Here is a 25024-nt window from a genome sequence, read left to right as displayed (position 1 = left end):
GGTGCACCCCGGGAAACACCAAAGTAGGGGACTGCCTGCGTGTGCGATGCATGGTGGGATTCTCACGAATCCCGGCACCGTCACGGTTGCCAAGAAGGTCTTGCAGGAACCCTGAAAAAAATGGTTGGCTAACGGAGTTAAGGCGAAGGCATCGGCAGCAGGAATGTCTGATGGTTATCCTCAGCAAAGGAACCCTTAGGGACTAACGGTGAGGTTTCCAAGCTGGTGGGTGGAAGAACCAAATTCGTGTAGTCAACGGCAAGCAGCAAGCAGACCAGTTAGAGGTCATTGCGAGCGGTTGGAGAGACTGTTAAAATCTGGGAAGATAACTCTCCTAGCACAAGGCATGTGTAAACACATCCCTGGCCCTCCAGGTTGGGGGTTGGGCGAAGGGCCAACGACCCATCCCCAGAAAAAAAATACTGTTACAGAAACTAATACGAAAGCCTCAGACACACCGGGCGTTCCTTTTGGAATGGAAGGTGGGATATTAAACAAATACAATGGAAGGGAGAAGATTCAATTTATGAAGTCCAAAACAAGACCGATGTTGTTGAATCGGAGATCCTTCACAAAGATTGCAACATGGAATGTAAGAACCCTATACCAGATGGGGAAGCTTGCCCAAGCACTGAGGGAAATGGATAGATTAAAGCTTGATATACTTGGAGTGAGTGAAACAAGATGGAACGGCGCAGGAGAAGTAAAAACACAAAATGGAGAAATCATACTTTTCTCAGGAAACTCAGATGAAGATGCCCTTCATGAAAAAGGGGTTGGTCTCATCCTTTCGAAGAAGGCCTTTGGAAGCATACTGGAATGGGAACCTGAAAGGATACTAGTCGCCAGATTCCTTTCAAGGTGTCAAAATCTTACCATCATCCAAGTCTATGCGCCAACTAAACAGGCCAATTTGGAAACTAAGGAAGATTTCTATGATGCACTACAGCAAGTTCTGAACAAAATCAGTAAAAGAGACATTATCATGCTAATAGGTGACCTTAATGCCAAAGTGGGCAAAAGGTCAACAAACAATGATGTGATGGGAAACGAAGGAACTGGAGAACAAAATGAAAATGGAGAAATGTTTGTAGATTTCTGTGCTACTTATGGACTTGTCATTGGAGGAACTCTTTTCCCACACAGAGACATACACAAAACAACATGGAGGTCTCCAGATGGTAAAACTGAGAACCAAATAGACCACGTCGCGATCAGTAGGAGATGGAGAAGAAATCTCCAAGACACCAGAGTTATGAGGAGTGCCGATATAGGATCAGATCACCACCTGCTACTTGCAAAGGTTAAAATCAAACTAGCAGTACAGAAGAAGCAAAAGAAAGAATGAATTAAATACAACGTTGGCAGGCTAAGAAACGAAGACGAAAGGATCCAGTTTCAACTTGTATTGGCAAATAAATATGACATCCTATACAATGGATCAGACACTGAAGGAAAAGAAAATGAGAACAGCATGGACGAAGAATGGTCAGACATTAAGGACATGTTCTTGTCCACATGTGATGAAATTCTTGGGAAACCAGAGACAGGGAGGAAACCATGGATGACAGACCACACATGGAGGCTGGTGGAGGAAAGACGATCTATAAAAGATAAAATCGGTACAGCCAGAACAAGAAATCAGAAATTGATAGAAATGGAAAAGTATAACAAGAAAGATAGAGAGATCAAGAAGAGCTGTAGGAATGACAAGAGAGATCAAATGGAAGAAATGGCAAGCGAGCTAGAAGCTGCCGCAGAAAGAAGAGACCTTAGGAAGCTATACGACATCACAAGATGCCTGAGTGGAAAGAAAAACTTCCAACAGAAGAAACCTCTCAGAGGAAAAGATGGTAAACTCATAAGTAAAATAGAGGAACAGTTAGAGAGATGGAGAGAACACTTCCAAGGAATTCTCAATAGACCCTTTCCAGAAGACCCCCCAGAGCTAACACCAGCAGTAACAGACCTTGAAATACCTATAGGACCTATCACAAAGGAAGAAATTAGGTATGCATTGAACAAGATCAAAAACGGGAAAGCAGCCGGAGCTGATAATATACCACCTGAAGCACTGAAAGCTGGAGGTGAAGAGACAGTAAATGCCCTGCACTCACTACTACTTAAGATTTGGGATACAGAATCAATCCCCAAAGAGTGGAATAAAGGATTGCTGGTGAAACTTCCTAAAAAGGGAGATCTCAGCCACTGCAAGAACTGGAGAGGAATTATGCTACTGTCGATTACAAGCAAAGTCATGACAAGAGCAATCCTAGAAAGGATGAAACAAACAATAGACCTCAAGATAAGAGACGAGCAAGCAGGCTTTCGAGCCGGAAGATCATGTTGCGACCAAATAGCAACAGAATAATAATAGAACAATCTCTTGAATGGAACTCTGGACTCTACATAACCTTTGTGGACTTTGAAAAAGCTTTTGACTCAGTGGACCAGGCCACACTATTGAGACTACTGAGACACTATGGAGTGCCAGACAAAATTGTCAGGATGATCAAAGTGATGTATGATGGTTCTGAAGCCAGTGTCATACATGATGGAATAACAACACAAGGATTTGAGGTCAATACTGGAGTAAAACAAGGCTGCCTTTTAAGCCCTCTGCTGTTTCTCGTCCTGCTGGACTGGGTCACACGCAAGTCCTACGGAAGCGAGAAGACTGGAATCCAGTGAACACTAACCAGACAGCTGGAGGACATAGAATTTGCAGATGACCTGTGCTTACTAAGCCACAAAGTAGCACATATGAGACTGAAAGTAAACACCTTGAAGAGAAATGCAGAGAGAGTGGGTCTTAAAATAAATGTGGACAAAACCAAGGAAATGAGAGTTAAGACACCTGCAAATACTAATGTGATCAAATGTGGAGAAGAGACCATTGAGAGAGTAGACCAGTTTCGGTACCTTGGTAGCATAGTTTCAAAATCCGGAGGAACAGAAGATGATGTAAAAGCCAGGAAGAGAAATGCACAACAAATATTTTCCACCCTAAATAAAGTCTGGAGATCTAGAGCCATTTCCCTGAAAACAAAGATACAGATTTTTAATTCCAGTGTTAAAACCATCCTTCTGTATGGATGCGAAACATGGAAAATTAACAAGGGTGTTTTGGCCAAACTACAACCATTCATCAACAAGAAGCTAAGACATCTATGTGGCATCTGGTGGCCAAAGAAAATTACCAATAAAGAACTGTGGAGAAAAACAGAACAGGGAGAACTAGAAACAAGCATCAAAAGAAGAAAATGGAAATGGATTGGACATACATTGAGAAAACCAGAGTCAAACATTACAAGACATGCACTTGATTGGAACCCCCATGGTGCGAGACGCAGAGGAAGGCCCAAAGACTCATGGCGAAGAACCACCAGAGACGAACTCCAGAAAATCAACATCACCTGGCAAGAAGCCAAGAGGAAGAGCCTAGACCGTATTGTCTGGAGGCAGACCGTAGAAGCCCTATGCCCCGCTAGGAGTGAAGAGGAATAAGAAGAAGAAGAAGACTAGTTTGTCCGACCTCTTCACTCAGTTTCTTCCAAGTAAGATCCTTTTGTATTCCTGGTTCTATAAAAGTATGAAGATGTGTGGTACAGCTCCAAGTGTCAACATACAGCAACAATGATTTTATCCCCCATTGTTGCTTTGTATTTCTGCCAATTCTGATTGGTTAATGCGGTGCGAATATACGGCAAAGTTCAGATTTTTCAACTCGTACGATCAGCGCAAATCATGAGTTACGTGCGTCAAATGCCCGAAACGCTCAATTTGCATATCATCATTTGTGCAGGATGTCTTTCGCGTCTTCGCATTGACTTAACATGACATGACATCACTCACGCTTATTGCTTCATTCGCATCTGGTGTAAACGCACCGTTCTGATTGTATAGGTCAATGAGAACAATACAATATATACGTAAAAAGCTTTGTATGTGTATGTACAGTACGATATCTGCAGTGTCTCTTTTCTGTAGCTGAGACTTGACCCCTTGTTGTGAAAATGTAAAAACAAAAGAAAAATTTATCTTAGCAAAGAAAAGGGCGGAGAATTAACGAAAATTAACATGATAGATACACAACTACAGATGTTTCTGTAATCATTGGTTAAATGTACATGCAAAAGGGGCAGGCACCTTAAATCTTAGAATATATAAAGAGATGTAGCTACAGCATGAGTCCATTTGAGATGTTATTTTAATCATATTTATTAACTTTTATCTATTATATTTGTAAAATAATTTAGTTTACAGTTTGGTCAATATTTGTGTGTCTTTTTACTTTTACAAATTATGTATTAAGTTTTAGATCCAATGTCTTCTAATGAGACTGAGAATATTCTCCTGTGTTATCCTTTACATCCAGACTCTTGTCCTAGAGCTCATCGTCTCACTGGAGTTAAGGTGGCAATGTACGCTTTCATTTCACTCATGATCCTCATGACAGTTTTTGGGAATCTGCTGATCATCATCTCCATCTCTCACTTCAAACAGCTTCAGTCTCCAACTCATCTGATCGTTCAGTCATTGGCTGTGTGTGACTGTCTGCTGGGTTTACTGGTGATGCCCTACAGTATGGTGCGATCTGTCGAGGGCTGCTGGTTTTTAGGACATGTTATTTGTAAAGTGCATTTTAGTTTGGACATGACCCTCTGTATCACCTCTATACTGCATCTTAGTTTAATATCTATTGATAGATATTTGGCCATATATTACCCTTTAAAATACAAAATGAGGATCACAAACAACACTGTGACTGTATTTATCAGCTTTACATGGATCTGTTCATTTGTGTACAGCTTTTCTGTTGTATTTTCAGGGGTCAATGCTGTTAGTATGGGAGCTCTTATATTACAGATTTCTTGTTTTGGTGGCTGTGTTCTGTTTTTTAACAAAGAATTGGGTGTAACTATTATCATTGTATTATTTATTATTCCAGGAACTATAATGAGCTCTCTGTATATCAGCATATTCAAAGTTGTGAAAAAACATGCAAAGGTTTTGTCTGTGGCCTCCAAAGGTGTTAACAGTCAAAGCTCCGCACACAGAGAAAGAAAAGCAGCTAAAACTCTGGCTCTTGTTATGGGCGTTTTCTTTTTCTGCTGGCTGCCATTATTTATTGTCAGTACTGTCAACCCTTATATCAATTTTTCAGCTCCTGCTGATGTTTTTGAAGCTTTAAGTTGGTTTGCATATTTTAACTCTGCTTGTAATCCTTTGATCTATGGATTTTTCTATCCTTGTTTTCAGAAGGCCTTTAAGACTCTCATATTTACTTACATATGTGGCTTCAAAGATTCAGATGGTTTGACATTTGAGTAAATATCAATTTATTAATGAACGAATTGTTAATATTGTCTTAAATAAACGAATAATTCATTACAAGAAATTGTTTGATCGGGGTGATCATGCATCTTCTGAAAGTAGTAATGCTAAACAAATCTTAAAGGATTTAGCATGTACAAATTAATAAACATTCTGTCATTAATACTCAGGGGCGGCGTTTGCGTATGGCAGGGTATGGCAGTTGCCATACCCTAGCATTCAGACAAAACACCAGAAATCAACAGGCTATAATGAAGCTCATTAAAAGTAATGTTAAATATTTTCAGTAGAACATATCTGAACATTGGTACATCACTAATATGGATAATTTACGCGTGTGCTCGACTTCATGCTATAATACAGGAACCGACATGTGGATGACATCAACGTGCCGTGAGAGCGGTCTGAAAGCAAACCCTTCCGATGATTTCTCGCCTCACCCTCGCGCCTCGCGGTACTTTGATGTCATCAACCTGTCGTTCTTGCAGCGCAGCTTGAATTGTGCAGGAGGTTTCATGATGACCACTGTTGTTATAATCTTTATTTTCGCAAGTAAACTCCTTTTTTTGTTTTAACATTCAAACAGACTCACGGTTCTCCCCCACACTCGCGCGATGCATATTGCATACATTATTCCAGAAGTAATATGATTTGTTCTCTGTGGATAAATAAACATGTTCTCTTACACTGGGAAATTGTAGCGCAGTCGAAGTGAATTGTATTAATTATTTGCGCGCGTTTTTTAATATGGCGACTTGTGGAATAAAAACTTCACGACGACAAAAGGTAAGACTTGTTTTTGCATTTAGCCCTGTTTTACTGAGAGTTTTATTTAGTGTTTTAGTCTTAGTTGGTTAGCTGGCTTAGTCTTTATTGTGTTTTTATAAGTGTTTATTTGCGGCTGTCATGACAAGATTTGTGAAGGGATGTTACAGTATGTTTTGATATTATCTTGTTTTAGTTTATCTGTTGCTGGAGTTGCACTTAGTTAAGAATGAAAGCATTTGAAAAGCATTTTAAACAACCATGATTTCTATTTTTGTTTTTCATTTGTATTGCTTCCCCTGCTGAAAAAACCAGCTAAAACCAGCTTAAGCTGGTCAAGCTGGTTTTAGCTGGTCTCCCAGCCTAGTTCATAGCTGGTGTATCATGCTGGTTTAAGAGGGGTTTTGGCAACAATTTTTAGCTGGTCAGGCTGGTTTTAGCTGGTCAGGCTGGTCTTAGCTGGTCAGGATGGCTGGTCTTAGCTGGTCAGGCTGGTTTTAGCTGGTCAGGCTGGTTTTAGCTGGTTTAAGCTGGCCAGGCTGGTTTAAGCTGGTCTTAGCTGGTCAGGTGGCTCGTCTTAGCTGGTCAGGCTGGTTTTAGCTGGTCAGGCTGGTTTAAGATGGCCAGGCTGGTTTAAGCTGGTCAGGCTGGTCTTAGCTGGCCAGGCTGGTTTTAGCTGGTCAGGATGGCTGGTCTTAGCTGGCCAGGCTGGTTTTAGCTGGTTTAAACTGGCCAGGCTGGTCTTAGCTGGCCAGGCTGGTTTTAGCTCGTTGCATCAACGTTGAATTACCTTTTGGTTTTGCAAAGTGAATCAAAGTTGACTTCACAACGTGGTTTCAATGTTGATTTCACAACATTTCAATGTTGTTTCAACGTCACACTTTCAACATAGGTGAATCAAGGTTGATATCGCAACGCAGTTTTAATGCACTTTTTAACACTAAATATAGATTTTTAAATTTCAATATTCACCAATTGATTTGCTGTATATATCATGTTTTAGTGTAATTATTACAAGAATGCAACTTGCTGCTCATTACCAACAGTACAACCCCATCCATAAAACTAAACACCTAAAGTAGGTAAAGTTTGAATGTGAACAATGGCATGTGCCTACCTTTTCTAAATAAACATGAAAGCAGCTGTTAAAATTGATCTTTTATAGATAAAAACAAATTCTTTCAAACAGTTAGGTTTCCAGTTAGTGCGGAAGTGGAATATTCCAAATACAGAATAAAAACATAAAATATGAAAACAAAATAATATTTAAAAGTCATTTTATTCATCTGAATAGAAAAAAAATATTCTAGGAAAACTGCAAATATGAATTTTGTTGTAGGTTTAGCTCACAGTCTTCTTATGGCCACCAACACCCTTCCATTCTGGCTCATACTGTACTTAAAACCTGATGACAGCATCTAAAGAGGAAACAAAAGTTATTTAATTTTCAAAAAATGATGCATTTTTAGCCAATGTATAAAAAAATCTTGTTATTGCACATGAGGGTGTTTGTGTGTTCTTTAATGGTCTGTCTAGAAACATAGCATAGCCATCTGATGAAGGAAGAAAGCTGTTGTGTTTACAAAGGTGACAATAAGCTTCAATCAAGATCACCTACAGTGCATTCAGAAAGTATTCAGGGTAGACCCCTTTCACATTTAAATTTTAAGGTGGTTGTATGATACTGTAATTGTTTAGATATTTTCCTCATAAATCTACAGTACATACCCCATGACAAACTAAAAACTGAATTTTAGAAACTTCTGCAAATGTATGAAAAAATAAATATTATATTTACATTATACAGATCATTTGCATCAATATCTGCAATTTAGCTCAGCTGCCTCCAATTTCTCTTGATGGTTGCTGATGGGTTCTGATGAACACATGAAGATATTTTGAGAATGGCTGTAACCAAACTGACCGGAAGCACCATTGACTTCCTTAGTAGGATAAAAGAATACTATAGAAGTGAATGGTGCTTCTGATCGCTTTGGTTACAAATAAATCCAGGAGTTGCAAAGATTGCTGTGTCATACCCAAAAAGACCTGAGGCTGTAACTGCTACTTCAAAATGTGCTTCAACTAAGTACTGAGTAAAGGGTCGGAATACTTAGGTCATATCAACTTTAACACCCCCCCCCCAAAAGAGATGCTGAACAGAGCAAACATTGACTGGTTGCTTTTTGTGCAGTCCCTTACCAATAAAAGCTAAGATGGACTCCAGACCTTCTGGACTGTCTGTGAGAGACTTCAAACTCGCCCAGATCAACAAGGCATCTTGTTAGCAGACATCTCGACCTGATCAAAAAATTTTGTTAGGAGATGTTCTAATCCTATTTTTAATATATGTTTTACAAACTTACCACAGGTGATCTGGCAAAGCAAAGACTTATAAACAGATTCTTCCCAAATCTCCTCTTCAGGCTCATCTTAGCGATCATTGCATTTGATAAAGTTTGGAAAAAGAAAAACATATTTCATTAGTATAGAATCATAAATGTAATGTTTTGGTTAGAAATACAAAAAACTGTGGTCCAAGTACAACTTTGAAAGAAATAAAGAATGTTTACATTTTTTGTCATGGTACACTGTCACTTCATTACCTTTTGAGTGGTACAGATTGGGCATCTGGAAAGACACATGACTTCACCTCTGTGTATTTTATCACAATTCTTCAAATTGCATGGTAATTAATCTGCCTACAATATAAAACACATAATAAAATAAAAAACAAAAGAAAATATAAATTGTGAAATACAAAACACTGTATCTTAGTTATTATGATTATTTGAATTTGATCTGAACACAAAACAAATACTAAATGCATTGTAATGTTGTAGGGGAGATGCTTCAAAAATAAATTGTAAATTATTGATTTCTATTACAACATGCTAGCTTGGTGGTGCGTTACAATGGTGGGTGGTAGCTCATGGACATAGCCATCATTTAAAAAATTATGATTAAAACCATAATACATAAAGATAGAAAATAATGCTGTTATGTACACCAAAGACCAATTTTATATGTCAATATGAAGCCTCTCTAAAACCTGCATCAACATCCACTCTGAACTATGAATTAACTTGTGTCTTTGTCTATTGAAAACAAAGGGTTTGAAATATGTAAGCCTACATACTGTAGAAGGAATAGTGACATACAAAAGAAATGAATTGCTGTGCTGAACAATAACCATTGTATCCTAAATTATTTTCTTATATTTTCCTAATGACAATGATAAACCAGATATGCACTTTTTGAGCACTTGTGTTTTGGATGCAAATATAAACACAAAGTAATAATACTTACTCTTCAGCCAATGGAAAACATCAAAACACAACAAGAAAATGACCTGTAAAGAAAAGTGAACATAAATATACAATAGTTATTAATCCAGAATTAATGGCTCCTGTTTAAATTCTTAACAGTTTTAACAGGCTACTGTAAACTGTGTGCCCGTACTGTAAGTTAAATAACCTTACATTTACGCGTCAAACCCTACATTTAAATAACTTGCGTTATAATTAACTAAACAATGTCAAATAAATTTGAAGAACGAGGATAACACAATTTTATAGAAGATAAAGACAAATAAAAGATATGCACTACATTAGCTCAGATGCGTCACGAGCTCAGTCAAACCACTGCATCAACAGTCAACATTAAAGTTCAGAATATTTTAGTCATATCGAATTAACTGTTACTAAAAACAAAATAAACATAACTGTGAACTTATTTTAATGACTTAACCAGGAATTAATAAAAACTTACCTTAGAATTTGCCATAGAAATGAAAACTGTCGTCTGGGGTAAACGGTTAAAATCCACTTTGAACTCACGAGGACGGAGGCGCGCGCCCGCAAATACGTGTGTTCGAGTTCTTGCTGCGCTGACAGGTTGATAACGTCAATGTACCGCAAGAGTGTAATTTCTTGACTCGCTCTCGCGATACATTGACGTCATCAACGTATGATGTCGGTTCTCGCAGCGCAGCATGAAGTCGAACATGACTAATAATAACCATAGCTAATAACACATAACAAAAGACAAAATGTTAAAAAAAACAATAAAGATGGTAAAAAGATGTCCCAGGTCCAGAAGAACTGAAAATTAGAACTTGTTTAACAATAAATATTTCTTCTATTAAAATAAACAGAAATATTGTGCTTTTAAAACATAGCTTTTTAGATCTTCATCCGGGGGTGGGTTCAATTATTTCATAAACATGCATGCACATTTGTTCTAAATGGACAGAGCTTTATAAAAAAATAAAAGAAATGTTTTTATTATAATAAAAGTGTAGTAACTGGTTTTTGATTTAACAACATAATAAACATAAAAAAATTATCTGCTAAGATAATAACAACCAATGATAATTATTTTAATAATTTCATAATAATACTTATTTTAATAATTAAAATATTTAAAAAAATTATTAGGCCCTACTATGATTAATGGCAAACTAATGGGGGCTAGCTAAAAAAATATGGGGCATGTGTGGGTTTTCTGTGGGCATGCCCACTAAAAACCCCCATGGGGCTCAAAAGGGCAAAGTCATAAGGAGCCTGCACGCCTTGCCCATATGGGCCCTGTGTGGGGCCTATTTGGGATGTGGTGTGAGTTTGCCCTGCCCACACTCTCCCACAGTAAACCCCACAGTGGGCCCGCATGGGCATGTTTTGCTTACAAAAGGCTGAGGGAGCTGTCTGTGGCACCGTAAAGAAAGCAGAGAAAAGGTTGGATGTTATTACATTATTAATGGTATTCTTAAAATTTATATTTGAAACGTTATATTTTAGACATTGTGATGAAAATATACTAAAAATAAAACAACCATAATAATGCCTACAAAAATAGCCTAATCCATCTCCTGAATTCATCATATGGAAATCACATGCCCCACCTAAAAATCAATCAAATAGTATACATAAAATATTTTTATCTTCTTAAACTTTATATAATATGAGCAACCTAGAAAAATATTTACCAAAAAGGCACTTGTTTTGAAAGGGAAAAATAAAGATACAAAAATGATTTATTTGCATGTGTCTAATATATTTTTAACTTGATCAATTACTTTTGTTAAATTTTAAAAATATAAGTATTTTCATAAAATGAGTTTTTACATTTTTATCTAAAGGATTCACAAATTAAAATGTCATAAAACAACCATTTACCATTCACCGTACTGACATTATTTCAATCAAATTTCAACGTTGATTTTTAAGCATTGTATTAACCTTTTGCAACCGTTTACCATTCACCGTTGTTTCAACATTGTATCAATGTCAAGGTTGAAGGTTGGTCATGCCTGCTTGGTGGTCAGGCTGGCTTGTCTTAGCTGGTTTAAGCTGGCCAGGATAGAAGACCAGCTTGACCAGCCTGGGAGAGCAGCTTGACCAGCCTGACCAGCCTGGGAGACCAGCTTGGCCAGCCTGGGAGACCACCTTGACCAGGCTGGGAGACCAACTTGACCAGCCTGGCCAGGCTGGGAGACCAGCTAAAACCAGCTATTTCCATCTTAAACCAGCTAAAACCAGCTTGACCAGCTTAAGCTGGTTTTAGCTGTTTTTTTCAGCAGGGTCCGTATTGTTGTCAGTGTACATCCGTGCAATCATATGATTTTATACAGGTTGGTGGAGTATGTACACATATCATGGATATAATGTGGTTTCATAGATTCGTTATTTGAATGGCCTTCTTGTACGTAGAATTTTTGCCATACCCTAGGTTTTCGTGAAACGCCGCCACTGTTAATACTCCAACCTTATGTTTTTAACCTGTATCCATTTCTTTCATCTGTTGAACATGAACAAAGAGATGTTTTTATAAATCCATAAAATTAATTATGTATTATTTATTATCAACAATTTAACATGAAAGAAAGACAATATTGGAAAAATATTTCTATTTAATTTATTATAAAAAATGTATATGGTCTATAAAGATCTGAGGTTTCCACTAGTGTGAGTTATATACATTATAAAATAACATCAAACAAAACTTTTTTTTTCATGAATTTATTCTTTGGTTATGGGTTCCTTGGAGGATTTCTGGGTTGTGCCTGACTCAATCTGGTACTGTATGCCAGTTTCCCCACAAAGTCTAAAAACATGCAGATGAGATCAATCTATGTCCCTAAATTACCCTTAGGTGAGTAGGTTTGAACAGTGGCAGCTGGTGACTTCTTTTTCTGAGGGCGCACGATGCGAAGTTCGTCACAACATGTATGTAGCCCGTCATGTGTGTGGTACGTAATTTCAAAATATGTGTTCTGCACTTTGAGATATCGTATGTGCATCACGTGTCCTGCCAAAATAAGTGTCTGCTGCAGACGCGTCAAAGGGTTTATAATAAAAGAGACGCTTGCGTTTGCCAGATACTCGCATAATCTCATGCGTAATCAGAGTTTAATGTTAAGGGAGTGTCTTTTGGAACATGAGCGTCTCTTTTATCATAAACGATTTTGATGCATGTACAGCAGGCACTTATTTTGACAAAACACGTGATGCACACATGATCTCTCAACACGCAGGACACATATTTTGAAAAAGGGAACCACACACATGATACTCCGAACACTTATTTTGAATTCGCGCCCCTCGGATGAGGAGTCACGAGCCGCCACTGGGTTTGAAGATGGACATGTTCCTGCGATAGGCTTCAACCATCCTGTGGCCTTGCATAGGATAAACTGTTCTGGTAAATTGATGGATGAATGGAATGAAATGATTTGATACTGTAGAAAAGATGCAGTGCTCTGACAACTGTGGTGTCTGAATTATTGCTGTATAACACTGTACACATTCTACATCTGTTTGATGACAACTGAAATTTTACAGTACAACAAACATGCTTTATTTTATCATTTTGTAAATAAATATTAGGACAGTTTTATACGATTGGGGCAGTTTAGAGATTCAACTGTGTTAGATAAACATTCAGGGTAGCTAAAGACCCAAACATGTAAGAATGATGGGGGAAACATTTAAGGGTTAAAATATAAACACACATCGATCATGTGTGCATAAGTTTGCATTATAATGTTTCATTATAATGTTTCAGATAAATGGTTTTCACAGTATTTTTAACACATGTGGCTCGCCGGTTTGAGCCTCAGCTGCGGAAGCATAGCCATCTCGATGGTAGCTGGGAGCACTGTGGAGCCACATCCCTTAGAGGTTTCTTAGGTGGCGATTACAATATAGAATAACCTCAAAGGGTTTTATTGCACATTTAGGTCTTTGGAAGTACCAAATTCTGACCAACTGCCCTACGTTCTATCGGGTCATGGTGAGCGGAGAAGAAATTCAGCTTGCTGACAGACATTTGTAGAGCTGCGGGCTGGGCGACACTTGATTGAAGAAATGAGTGGTCTGACCATGGAGTGAAGGTTCGTCGGCAGGCCGGTGTGATGTTCAATTCAAGCAATTCAGTACTAACTGTACACGTTCCTGTGTCAGGCATGGCTCAAGCTTAACCGAGTCCAGTTTTATACCGAGAAAAGATATCTTCTGCACAGGGGAACTTCACAGGAACTTTTCCCAGTTGACCCGAAAACCAAAGCGGGTGAGATCCCTGAGCACAAGATCTCTGTGTTAGCAAAGTGTCTCTTGGGACTGTGCTGTGATGAGCCAGTGGTCTGTGATTGGGACTGTGCTATGATAAGCAAGGGTGCAAATGCCGGGTAAGACTTTGTGCTGACATGCCCGCCCCTAGAAAGCAAAGCGGAGAAATGGCCTGTGTCTGGGGAGAATCGAAATATGAAAGTATGCGTCCTACATGTCTATGGTTGCAAATAAATCTTGGGGACAGATGCATTGAAAAATGTTCTTCTGCATCAGCATCTTGAACAGTACCTTGTGAAGTGCACGATTCAGTGAGCACAGATACAAGATCGGTTGTAATCCACAGACTTTCTTGGGTACTATGAAGTAAGGGCTGTAAAAAAAACCAGCCTCGTGTTGGCTGGAGGGACCAGCTCTATCGTGCCCTTTGCCAGTAGGACCCCGATGTGGCATGCAAGATATGGGAATCTGCAGCTTTCACTGAGGTGAAGTAAATGCTGGAAACCTTGGGGGGACGTGGCAAGCTGAATCACAAAGCTGAGTCTAATAGTGCATTGAAGCAAACGCGATAAGCTGGGTAACTGTTTCCAGGCTCCCAAGGACCGAGTGAGGGGAACTAAAGGGACCATAGAAGTTCCCACAGTGTGGCAGTTGAGTGGAGCGGATGTGATCCCCGTGGTCCGCTCTAAGGCTTGTGTGGTGTGACACTTACCTGACTGAGGATGGCAGTATAGGCTCCTTGGACACCCAGGCAGTCACACTGGTGACAGAGGAGGGGGAGGATGGGTTGGCTCTGCAGCACCCATGGCACCCGAAGTCCTCTGGGGACCTGGAGATGGAAAACTGCTCTTGTTGCCAATGTGGGGGTCGGCTGAAAGCCGGCAGAACTAAAATAAAAGGGAACAAAGGATTCTCCACCTGGCCCTCCTCCGGGGGAGGGAGTGGTGCCGTCACCATCTCCCAAAGAGCAGTCCCTACCATCTCCAGGTCACCCATCTCAGGGCCGCTTACACTTCCGCTTTCTTTTGGGGCTTAGGTGGAAGCTGCTGTAGTGGCGAAGAGCAGACTGAGACGCTGCCGAGGATAGATGGGAAGAGACAGCGGGCTTCTGACGCGGCAGGATATGTTTGATGGCCTCAGTCTGCTTTTGGTACTTGGCCGCTTCGCCAAAGAGGTTGGTCTGAACAAAGGAATGTTCAAGAATCGACAGGTCGGTAGCTGCACAAAGGTCTTCCAACACCATTGGGTCGAGACCATCGTAATGCAGATATTTTAGTGCATTGGCCTGATGGACCAGCAACAATGTCATAGCGTGTAAGGCAGACGCTGTCTCCCTGCAAGCCCGGTACGCACTGCCCATCAGAGGAAAAGATTGTTTTCAGGCTTGTGAGGAAAGGCCTGGCTTATTCCTCCAAGAGGCAGCATTGGCTGAACACAGTTGCATCACAAATGACCGCTACACTGTCTGGACAACCGTGAATCCATTATTGACCCTGCCTTCGAGGGAGGTGAGGGGTGAAGGTGTACAAGGCCTGTTATGGGAGGAGAAAGGAGCCCCCATGACCTTCTAAGCTCTTCATGCACCTCTAGGAAGAAATGTACTGGAGGCGCATGCTGAGGACCAATGCGGTGCCAGCAGATGCAAATACTGCATGTGAACATTCATTGGATGATTGGTCTCTCTAGCAAGTTCCCAATACAACAGTCATCAATGTGACGTCGAAGTGACCGAATGAAAGGGAATAACTTACGGCAGGAAAATAAACATTAAATTCCTTGGGAAAAGCTCTGGTGGAAATTTTTGCAGTCAGCATGCCAATTGCACGCTCCCTCAAAACTTGTGACATCTGTGACATTGTGCTGTATGTTAAAACTGTGAGGTGGATGAATTTTCTCGACAAAGGAGAAATGCTCACTAAAACAGATTTAGACAGATTTGTGAGCAATATTTGAGAGAAATAGTCTTAGATCTTTGAGTTTGATACTGACAAATGGAAGCAAAAACAAAAGTGTTACATTTATAATTTTGTTTAGTGTAGTTAATGCATTTACCAATGTTTACTACTACAACATAATGATAAAATGTTACAGAGATGGTGACACATTTCTTGTTGGTCATGTTTTGTGACAATTGCATACATTTCCCCTAGAGCAGTATTTAAAAGATCACTGTAAGCACTGAAAAAAATCTGATATGGCCAACTTACTGTTGGGCTGAGCTCTTGAATGTTGGAGCGATACTGTGCGTTCACACCAGACGTAAATAAATTGCACTATTCGCATGTAGTTGGGCGCTTAAACATTTTGAGTTAACTCATTCTCATGTGAAATTCAGACGTAAATACTCTCAATAGAGACAGAGCGTCGATATGCAAATTTGAAAACCACGCCCACCGGGGGGGAAAACAATCCAACCGTCTCCATTGACTTTGTATTGCGAGAGGCTGCCTCCTTGTCATTTCTGGCTTATAACAAAAAACAGAATAATGCCTAAATGCTGCTGTGTGACAATATGTACAGCTAACAAGCCAAAGAACCCAGAAATAAGTTTTTATAAGCTGTCGAGCCGTAAAACCCAGCTTTTAAGGAGAATAAAGTGGATCGCCGACTACGTTTCCCCCTAGTGGACGCAGTTCTACTAATAGAAGTACTATGAAAAGTTGCCTGTTTCCACTTTTGTTTCTTTAAACGCTCGTTTTATGAGGTCGACAGCTTAAAAAAAACTTATTTCTGGGTTTTTTGGCTTTTTAGCTGTACACCTTGTCACACAGCAGCTTTTATGTATTATTCTGTTTTTAATTTTAATCTGTAAATAAGTTTTTATAAGCTGTCGACCCCAAAAACGAGCGTTTAAAGACACAAAAATGGAAACAGGCAACTTTTCATAGTAATACTATTAGTAGAACTGCGTCCAATAGGGGGAAACGTAGTCGGCGATCCACTTTATTCTCCTTAAAGACAGGGTTTTACGGCTCGAAAGCTTATAAAAACTTATTTCTGGGTTCTTTGGCTTGTTAGCTGTACATATTGTCACACAGCAGTTTTTAGGCATTATTCTGTTTTTTGTTATAAGCCAGAAATGACAAGGAGGCAGCCTCTCGCAATACAAAGTCAATGGAGACGGTTGGATTGTTTTCCCCCCCGGTGGGCGTGGTTTTCAGGTTATGACGCGCGGCGCTCTGTCTCTATTTGGCGAGTTAAGCTAGCTTTTTCTCTCAATATGTTTATATATATTATATATAGCTCAAATTGAGTAAAAATGTTTTTTACAACTTACCAGATTGCCCGACAATTATTTTATCCTGCATTGCTGTTTCGTATGTCATAATCACGGCACAACTACAGCAACCTCCTGATTGGTTAATGCGAATTGCACCATTTGTGCCTCCTCATTCGCTTGAATCACGATGCCGTATGTATATCGTGTCTGTATATTGCATTGACTTAATATGAAAATCACTCGCGCTTAACGCTTCATTCGTATCTGGTGTGACACCCGTAAGTTGTTTAGGGCAATAGGAACATGCAATACAGTATATTTACCAAGCTTTATACGTGTATGTACATTACGACATATGCACAGTTTGTTTTCTTGTAACTGAGGGCCCTTCTGGCCTTGACCTCTAGTTGTAAGAAAAAAAGAAAATGAGATCTTAGCAAAGAAAAAAAGTGGAGTTAAAGAAAATGTACATGACAGACACAGAACTACAGATATTTCTGTAATCATTGGTTACATTTACATGCAAAAGGGGGAGGCACCTTAAATCTAAAAATATATAAAGAGACGTAGCTACAGCGATGAGTCCATTTGAGATGTTATTTTAAATGCAAATGTACCGTTTATATATTGATTCTTCTTTTGATTTGGGTCTTTATCATATTATGATTTATAGAATTATTCAGTTTACAGTTTGGTCAATACTTGTGTTTATTTTTATTTTTACAACTGACATATCACATTTTTGGATGCAATGTCTTCTAATGAGACAGAGAATATTCTCCTGTGTTATCCTTTACATCCAGACTCTTGTCCTAGAGCTCATCGTCTCACTGTTGTGAAAGTGGCAATTTACGTTTTCATTTCACTTATGATCCTCATGACAGTTTTTGGGAATCTGCTGATCATCATCTCCATTTCTCACTTCAAACAGCTTCAGTCTCCAACTCATCTGATCGTTCAGTCATTGGCTGTGTGTGACTGTTTGCTGGGTTCACTGGTGATGCCCTACAGTATGGTGCGATCTGTCGAGGGATGCTGGTTTTTGGGAGATGTTATTTGTAAAGTGCATTTTAGTTTGGACATGACCCTCTGTATCACCTCCATACTGCATCTGAGTTTAGTATCTATTGATAGATACTGGGCCATATATGACCCTTTAAAATACAAAATGAGGATCACAAACAAGTCTATGAATGTATTTATCACCTTTACATGGATCTTTTCATCTGTGTACTGCTTTTCTGTTGTGTTTTCAGGAGTGACTGCTGTTGGTCTGGAAGCTCTTATATTACAGATGTCTTGTTTTGGTGGCTGTGCTGTGTTTTTAAACAAAGAATGGGGGGTAACTTTTGTCATTGTAGTATTTATTATTCCAGGAACTATAATGAGCTCTCTGTATATCAGCATATTTAAAGTTGTGAAAAAGCATGCAAAGGTTTTGTCTGTGGCCACGAAAGGTGTTAACAATCAAAGCTCTGCACACAGAGAAAGAAAAGCAGCTAAAACTCTGGCTCTTGTTATGGGCGTTTTCTTTCTCTGCTGGCTGCCTTTTTTTACTGTCAATTCTGTGAACCCTTATGTCAATTTTTCAGTTCCATCTGATGTTTTTGAAGTTTTAGGTTGGTTTGCATATTTTAACTCTGCTTGTAATCCTTTGATCTATGGATTTTTCTATCCTTGCTTTCAGAAGGCCTTTAAGACTCTCATATACACTTATATCTATGGCTTCAAGGATTCAGATCGTTTGACATTTGAGTAAATATCAATTTATTAAGTGCTTTTTTGTAAATATTTTAATGTACTAAATATACTTATGAATAAATGATTTAAAATAATTACTGGTAAAAGATATAATATTTTAACATCATTACAAGAAATTGTTTGATCAGGGTGATCATGCATCTTCTGAAAATAGTAATGTTAAAAAAATCTTAAAGGATTTACCATGTACATATTAATAAACATTTTGTCATTAATACTCCAACCTTATGTTTCAGAATTAAAGGGGACATTTCATAACACTTTTTTTAGATGTCAAATAAATCTTTGGTGTCCCCAGAGTACGTATGTGAAGTTTTAGCTCAAAATATTATATAGATAATTTATAATAGCATGGTAAAACTTTGTAGGTGTGAGCAAAAATGTACAATTTCTTTAAGTGTCCTTAAAATGCAAATGAGCTGATCTCTGCACTAAATGGCAGTGCAGTGGTTGGATAGTGCTGATCAAGGGGCGGGATGTTCCCCTTCTTACATCACAAGGGGAGCCAAATTTCAATTAACTATTTTTTCACATACTTGCAGAGATTGGTTTACCAAAACTAAGTTACTGGGTTGATCTTTTTCACATTTTCAAGGTTGATAGAAGGATTGGGGACCCAAGTATAGCATTTGGAAAAAGTCAGATTTTCATGATATGTCCCCTTTAAGTGAGTAAATGAGTTTGGTATGAACATTTCTTTATCCTTTAAAACACAACCTGTATGGTCTGCACTTTTCCTAAAGTTAATTACTTCACTTATTCAATATTACATCGATTAACCCGTAAATTAATACCCCAGGTCCTTAGTGATCCAGGGCATCATCCAGTACCCCATCATTTATGGTTTAAATTGAGACCTCCACCTCCTTAGTTTTATTCAATCTATTTATTATCAACAATTAAACATGAAAGAAACACAATAATGTAAATAATTCTGTTTCTATTTAATTTATTTTATTGTATTAAGTGTATAAGGTCTGTAAAGACTTGAGGTTTGCACTATTCTGAGTTATATACATTATAAAATAACATGAGGCGGTTTTCCCAGACCCTCAGGTGGGTATGGGAAAAGCAGATTAAAATGAATAAAGATTGTGGTAACACTTTACAGTAAGGTTGTATTTGTTAACAATTAATAATAATAACAATAAGAATTATTATTTATTACATTTATATAGTGTTTTTCTGCAGCACTCAAAATTCTTTACATATGAAAGGGGAAATATTCTCAACCACCACAATTAGTTAAAGCATTCTTAAGCATTTATTAATCTTAGCTCATGTTAATTTCAGCATTTACTAATACATTTATAAATTCAACTGTTGTAACTGTTTACATTAGTTAATGCACAATGAACTAACATGAATAACTGTACTGACATTAACTAACATTAAGAAGAATTAACGATGCAATTTGTATAATCCACACCGCTAGAGGTTGCACAATCAAAACAATAACAATGATTAATGATCACCACTGATGGCCATCAGTCAGACGGTAAGGAGAAATCATGTTACCGGATGAGGTAAAGTAATAAAATGTTATAAATTTTGCTTTTGATGACATTGTTTTATTTCATTGTGTAAGGATTCATGTAATGTTCAAAACGCAATTGTTAGTCATAGATGATACACTATTATCCCAATTCGATGGTGTGTTTACATAACACAGTATTAAGTAGGGATGCACCGAAATGAAAAATTTAGTTCGAAACCGAAAACAGAAAAAGAGGAAACCAAGGCTGAAAAACGCAACATTAAAAGAAACTATGCAAATGATTAGTGCAATTGCATTTCATGGCTATGACTGTGTAACTTTACTAAAATCAAGGCATTGCAATTGCATAAAATAATATTAAAGTTTCAAAGAATAAATCAATTACAAATTATGCAAATATTTATTTAGCACATTCCAACAAAGCAATAAAATTCAAACTTGACCCCACTCTTGTGTACATTAAATAATAGTGTACAGGCCTACTGGCCTGCATAGGTTTTAAAATTAAATGTTCTTATTATGAAAACGAAGGACTCAAATGCAGGGATAGCAGAAAAATGTTCAGTGTTTAATAAAGCGGACCACAGGCAAAATAACGGCACCAACAAAGACACTGATGAACAGAAAAATATCCAGATGGCTGGTAAATGTCAACTTAATAGTCCTCTGTGGCGGAGCAGAACAAAAGTGTCAGCAAGGCTTCGCAAGGCTGCCGGTTCAGGGGTTGGCGAGGCAGGAGGCAGACAGAGACCCCTCACAGGTACCACAAAAGCACCACACACGCCAGAGTTCTGTAACGGTATATAATTAAAGGTGCAGGGTAATTCCAGTGGTATATGCAGGCAGCACTGAAGACAGTTCACAATAGACAGGACACGACACGACACGACACGACAGGAAACAATACTTCGTATAATCGCTCAGCTTGGTATACGTGTTAACACAGGTTTAACAATCTGACAATAGGACAAAGGCAGAGCACGATAGATAAAGCCAAAGTTAATGAGAGAAGATGAGAGACAGGTGTAAAGAGGAGAGAGTGGTAACAGCTGCGGCTGAGAGTAATGAGAGCGGCTAATGAGTGTGTGTGTGTGTATGAATGAAGAGAAAGAGAGAGAAAGAAACTAGGTCATGACAGTGCCCCCCCACTAAGGAGCGCCCACTGGCGCTCCCAGGTTGGAAGCCTGACGAGACCGGAGGAAATCATCAATGAGCGAAGGATCCAAGACGTCCCGGGGGGAAACCCAACTCCTCTCCTCAGGACCATATCCCTCCCAATCGACCAAGTACTGATGCCCACGCCCCCGACGACGCATGTCCAAAATCTTGCGGACTCTGTAAACGGGTGACCCCTCGATACGAATAGCGGAAAGCGCAGAGCGAGGGGACGAGCGGGTGGCAGGCTTAATGCAAGAGACATGAAAAACAGGATGTACCCGGCGAAGATTAAACGGGAGACGGAGCTTGACAGTTGGGAGCGAATTATGGGCATACTCTGCCCACGGGAGCTGCTCAGACCAAGATGATGGGTTACGAAAAGCGAGACTACGTAAGAGCCGGCCAATGACCTGGTTGGCTCATTCAGCTTGGCCACAAGTTTGGGGGTGAAAGCCCGACGAGAGATTGGCAGTGGCACCAATGAGGCGACAAAATTCTCTCCAGAATAGAGAGGCGAATTGAGGTCCTCTGTCAGAAATTACTTCAGAGGGTAAACCATGTAACTTAAATACATGATTGACAGCAATCTGGGCGGTCTCCTTGGCAGAGGGGAGTTTAGTGAGCGGGATAAAGTGGGCAGTCTTAGTGAACCGATCAACCACCGTCAAAATGACCGTGTTATCATTTGACGGGGGAAGACCGGTGATAAAGTTGAGCGCGATGTGAGACCATGGGCGAGTAGGAACGGGTAACGGATGAAGCAGACCTGCTGGCGGGGCATTAATAGCCTTGGTTTGAGTGCAAACAGCACACGAAGCAATAAAACGGTGAGCGTCACGATCTAAGGTGGGCCACAAAAAACGCTGGCGGATAGCTGCAAGTGTACCCCGAACACCAGGATGGGCAGTCTATTTAGATGCATGTCCCCATTGGAGGACAGCCAAGCGTGTGGGCACCGGAACTAAGAGTAAGCCTTTGGGGCAATTTTGTGGCACGGCAACGCGAGATAATGAGCGCTTAACCTGTCTTTCGATTCCCCACCCTGTGGCCCCCACCACGAGACCTGGAGTAATAATTTCCTTCTGTGACTTGGAGGGGGTCGAGGAATCAAAGATCCCAAACAAGGCATCCGGTTTTACGTTCTTAGAACCGGGGCGGTAAGAGATAGAAAAATCAAAGCGCGTGAAAAATAATGCCCAACGAGCCTGACGCGCATTTAATCTCTTAGCGGAGTGGATATATTCTAAATTACGATGGTCGGTCCAGACAATAAAGGGAATAAAAGAACCCTCCAACCAATGTCGCCACTCGCCGAGCGCTAAGCGTATGGCGAGCAGCTCCCGGTTGCCGACATCGTAATTACGTTCCGCAGGCGAAAGACAATGGGAATAATAGGCGCACGGGTGGATCTTTCCATCAGCTGCAGATCGCTGTGATAGAACAGCACCCACCCCTACCTCAGACGCATCAACCTCGACGATGAATTGTCTAGTAACATCAGGCATGATAAGAATGGGTGCGGTAGTAAAAAGAGACTTTAAATGGTCAAAAGCCCTTTGAGCGGACTCTGCCCATTCAAAGCGTGACTTGACAGATGTTAGAGCGGTGAGAGGGGCGGCCACCTGACTAAAGTTTCGGATAAAGCGACGATAAAAATTTGCAAAACCGAGGAAGCGTTGCAACGAGACACGAGAATCGGGAGCCGACCAATCTGCCACCGCTTGAACCTTAGAAGGATCCATACTAATCCCCTCTGCCGAGATTACTGAACCCAGAAACGTGACCGAAGATACGTGAAACGAACACTTCTCTGCTTTGACAAATAGCCGGTTCTCACGTAAGCGTTGAAGCACACGGCGTACATGCTGGACATGAACCTGGAGAGACGGGGAGAAGATAAGTATGTCGTCAATATAGACAAACACAAAAATGTTAAGCATGTCGCGGAGAACATCATTGACAAGAGCCTGAAACACGGAGGGGGCGTTGACTAGACCGAAAGGGAGGACCCGATATTCAAAATGACCGAGGGGCGTGTTAAAGGCAGTCTTCCACTCGTCTCCTTCTTTAATACGCACCAAATTGTATGCATTGCGGAGATCGAGCTTGGTAAAAATCTTAGCTCCCTGTTGGATCTCGAAGGCTGAGGACATCAATGGCAGAGGATAGCGATTCTTAACAGTGATGTCATTCAGCCCTCGATAATCTATGCAGGGACGTAGCGAACCGTCTTTCTTCTTTACGAAGAAAAACCCCGCCCCAGCGGGAGATGATGACGGACCAATGGTACCCGCACTAAGTGAATCAGAAAGATAATTCTCTAGCGCCTCCCGTTCAGGAGCCGACAGAGAATAGAGTCTACCCCTAGGAGGCGTGGTCCCCGGTAAGAGATCGATAGCGCAGTCATATGGACGATGAGGAGGAAGAGAGGTGGCCCGTGAACGACTGAAGACCTCCAGCAGATCGTGATACTCCTCCGGGACTCCAGACAAATCGCCAGGCTCTTCCTGAAAAACAGAAACAGAAGAGACAGGAGGAACAGCAGATACGAAACATTCAACATGACAAGACAACCCCCATGAAACAATAGAACCCTTGGTCCAATCAATATGTGGACTATGGCGTTTAAGCCAAGGATGACCCAGGACAATAGGGGTAAAAGGAGAACGAAAAATCAAAAAAGAAATTGTCTCTCTATGGTTACCAGAAACTGTAACAGTCAATGGAACAGTCTCTTTCAGAACTTTGGGTAATGAACTGCCATCTAAGGCAAATAAAGGAGTACTGTCACTTAAATGCATGAGAGGAATACCTTGTTGTAGAGCCCAATCCTCATCAATAAAATTTCCCTCTGCCCCAGAGTCGATTAAGGCAGAACTGGCAACCGATGAAGCGGACCAATGAAGCATGACTGGAAGTGACGTGCAAGACCTGGAAGGGGTTTTCCGTGTGATGGCGCTCGCCAGTAACCCTCTGTCTACCGACGAGCGCTGGCTTTTACTGGACACGTAGAAACAAAGTGATTAGCGGCTGCACAGTACATGCACAAACGGTTAGCGATCCTTCTCTCCCGCTCCTTAGGAGAGATGCGTAGGCCTCCCAACTGCATGGGCTCGGGCTCAGCTCCAGCAGTAACGGGGAGAGCCATGACAGAGGAAGCGGAGGGGAAAGTCGTTTTCATGCGACGGGCTCTGCGTCATAGATCAAAACGCTTCTCGACCCGAATAGCAAGGGCAATGAGGTCATCAAGTGAAGCGGGAACCTCCCGAATGAAAATCTCCTCCCTGATCTCAGGATTAAGACCCTCCAAGAATCGGGCGATGAGAGCCGGCTCATTCCAGCCACTGGTAGTAGAGAGAGTGCAAAATTCTATGGAGAAATCCGAAACAGAGCTCCTGCCCTCACGAAGAACGGACAGCTGACGCGAAGCCTCGGCGCCGTGAGCAAAACTGTCAAAGACCCGGATCATCTCCTCCTTGAACTGAGCAAAGCTGAGGACGCAATCCGAATCCGCCTGCCAGTTAGCCGTTCCCCATTCACGAGCGCGGCCAGCGAGAAGAGAGATGACATAAGCGACCCTCGCTTGTTCCCTGGCATAAGTCACCGGCTGGAGGGAGAAAACCACCTCACACTGGGTCAGAAAGGCACGGCACTGAGTGGGCTCACCCGAATAGACAGGAGGGTTGTTAATCCGCGGCTCCGGCGGAACATGAGCGT

At 40.5% G+C, this 25024-nt stretch overlaps 1 long non-coding RNA gene across 1 annotated transcript; it reads right to left on the bottom strand.

The window, feature by feature from the left end:
- Positions 1-8675: 8675 nt before the first annotated feature.
- On the bottom strand, positions 8676-9954 carry LOC135737885 (uncharacterized). The gene is made up of 3 exons (XR_010528612.1): positions 9874-9954; positions 9412-9454; positions 8676-8804 (listed from the first exon to the last, which is right to left on the bottom strand). It is a non-coding gene; the product is annotated as an uncharacterized lncRNA (long non-coding RNA).
- Between the last annotated feature and the right edge of the window lie 15070 nt (positions 9955-25024).

This window comes from Paramisgurnus dabryanus, chromosome 12, assembly GCF_030506205.2.
Source record: "Paramisgurnus dabryanus chromosome 12, PD_genome_1.1, whole genome shotgun sequence".
Lineage (NCBI taxonomy): Eukaryota > Metazoa > Chordata > Actinopteri > Cypriniformes > Cobitidae > Paramisgurnus > Paramisgurnus dabryanus.
The sequence above is the reverse complement of the archived record's forward strand: the minus strand, read 5'-3'. Positions and strand labels throughout refer to the sequence as shown.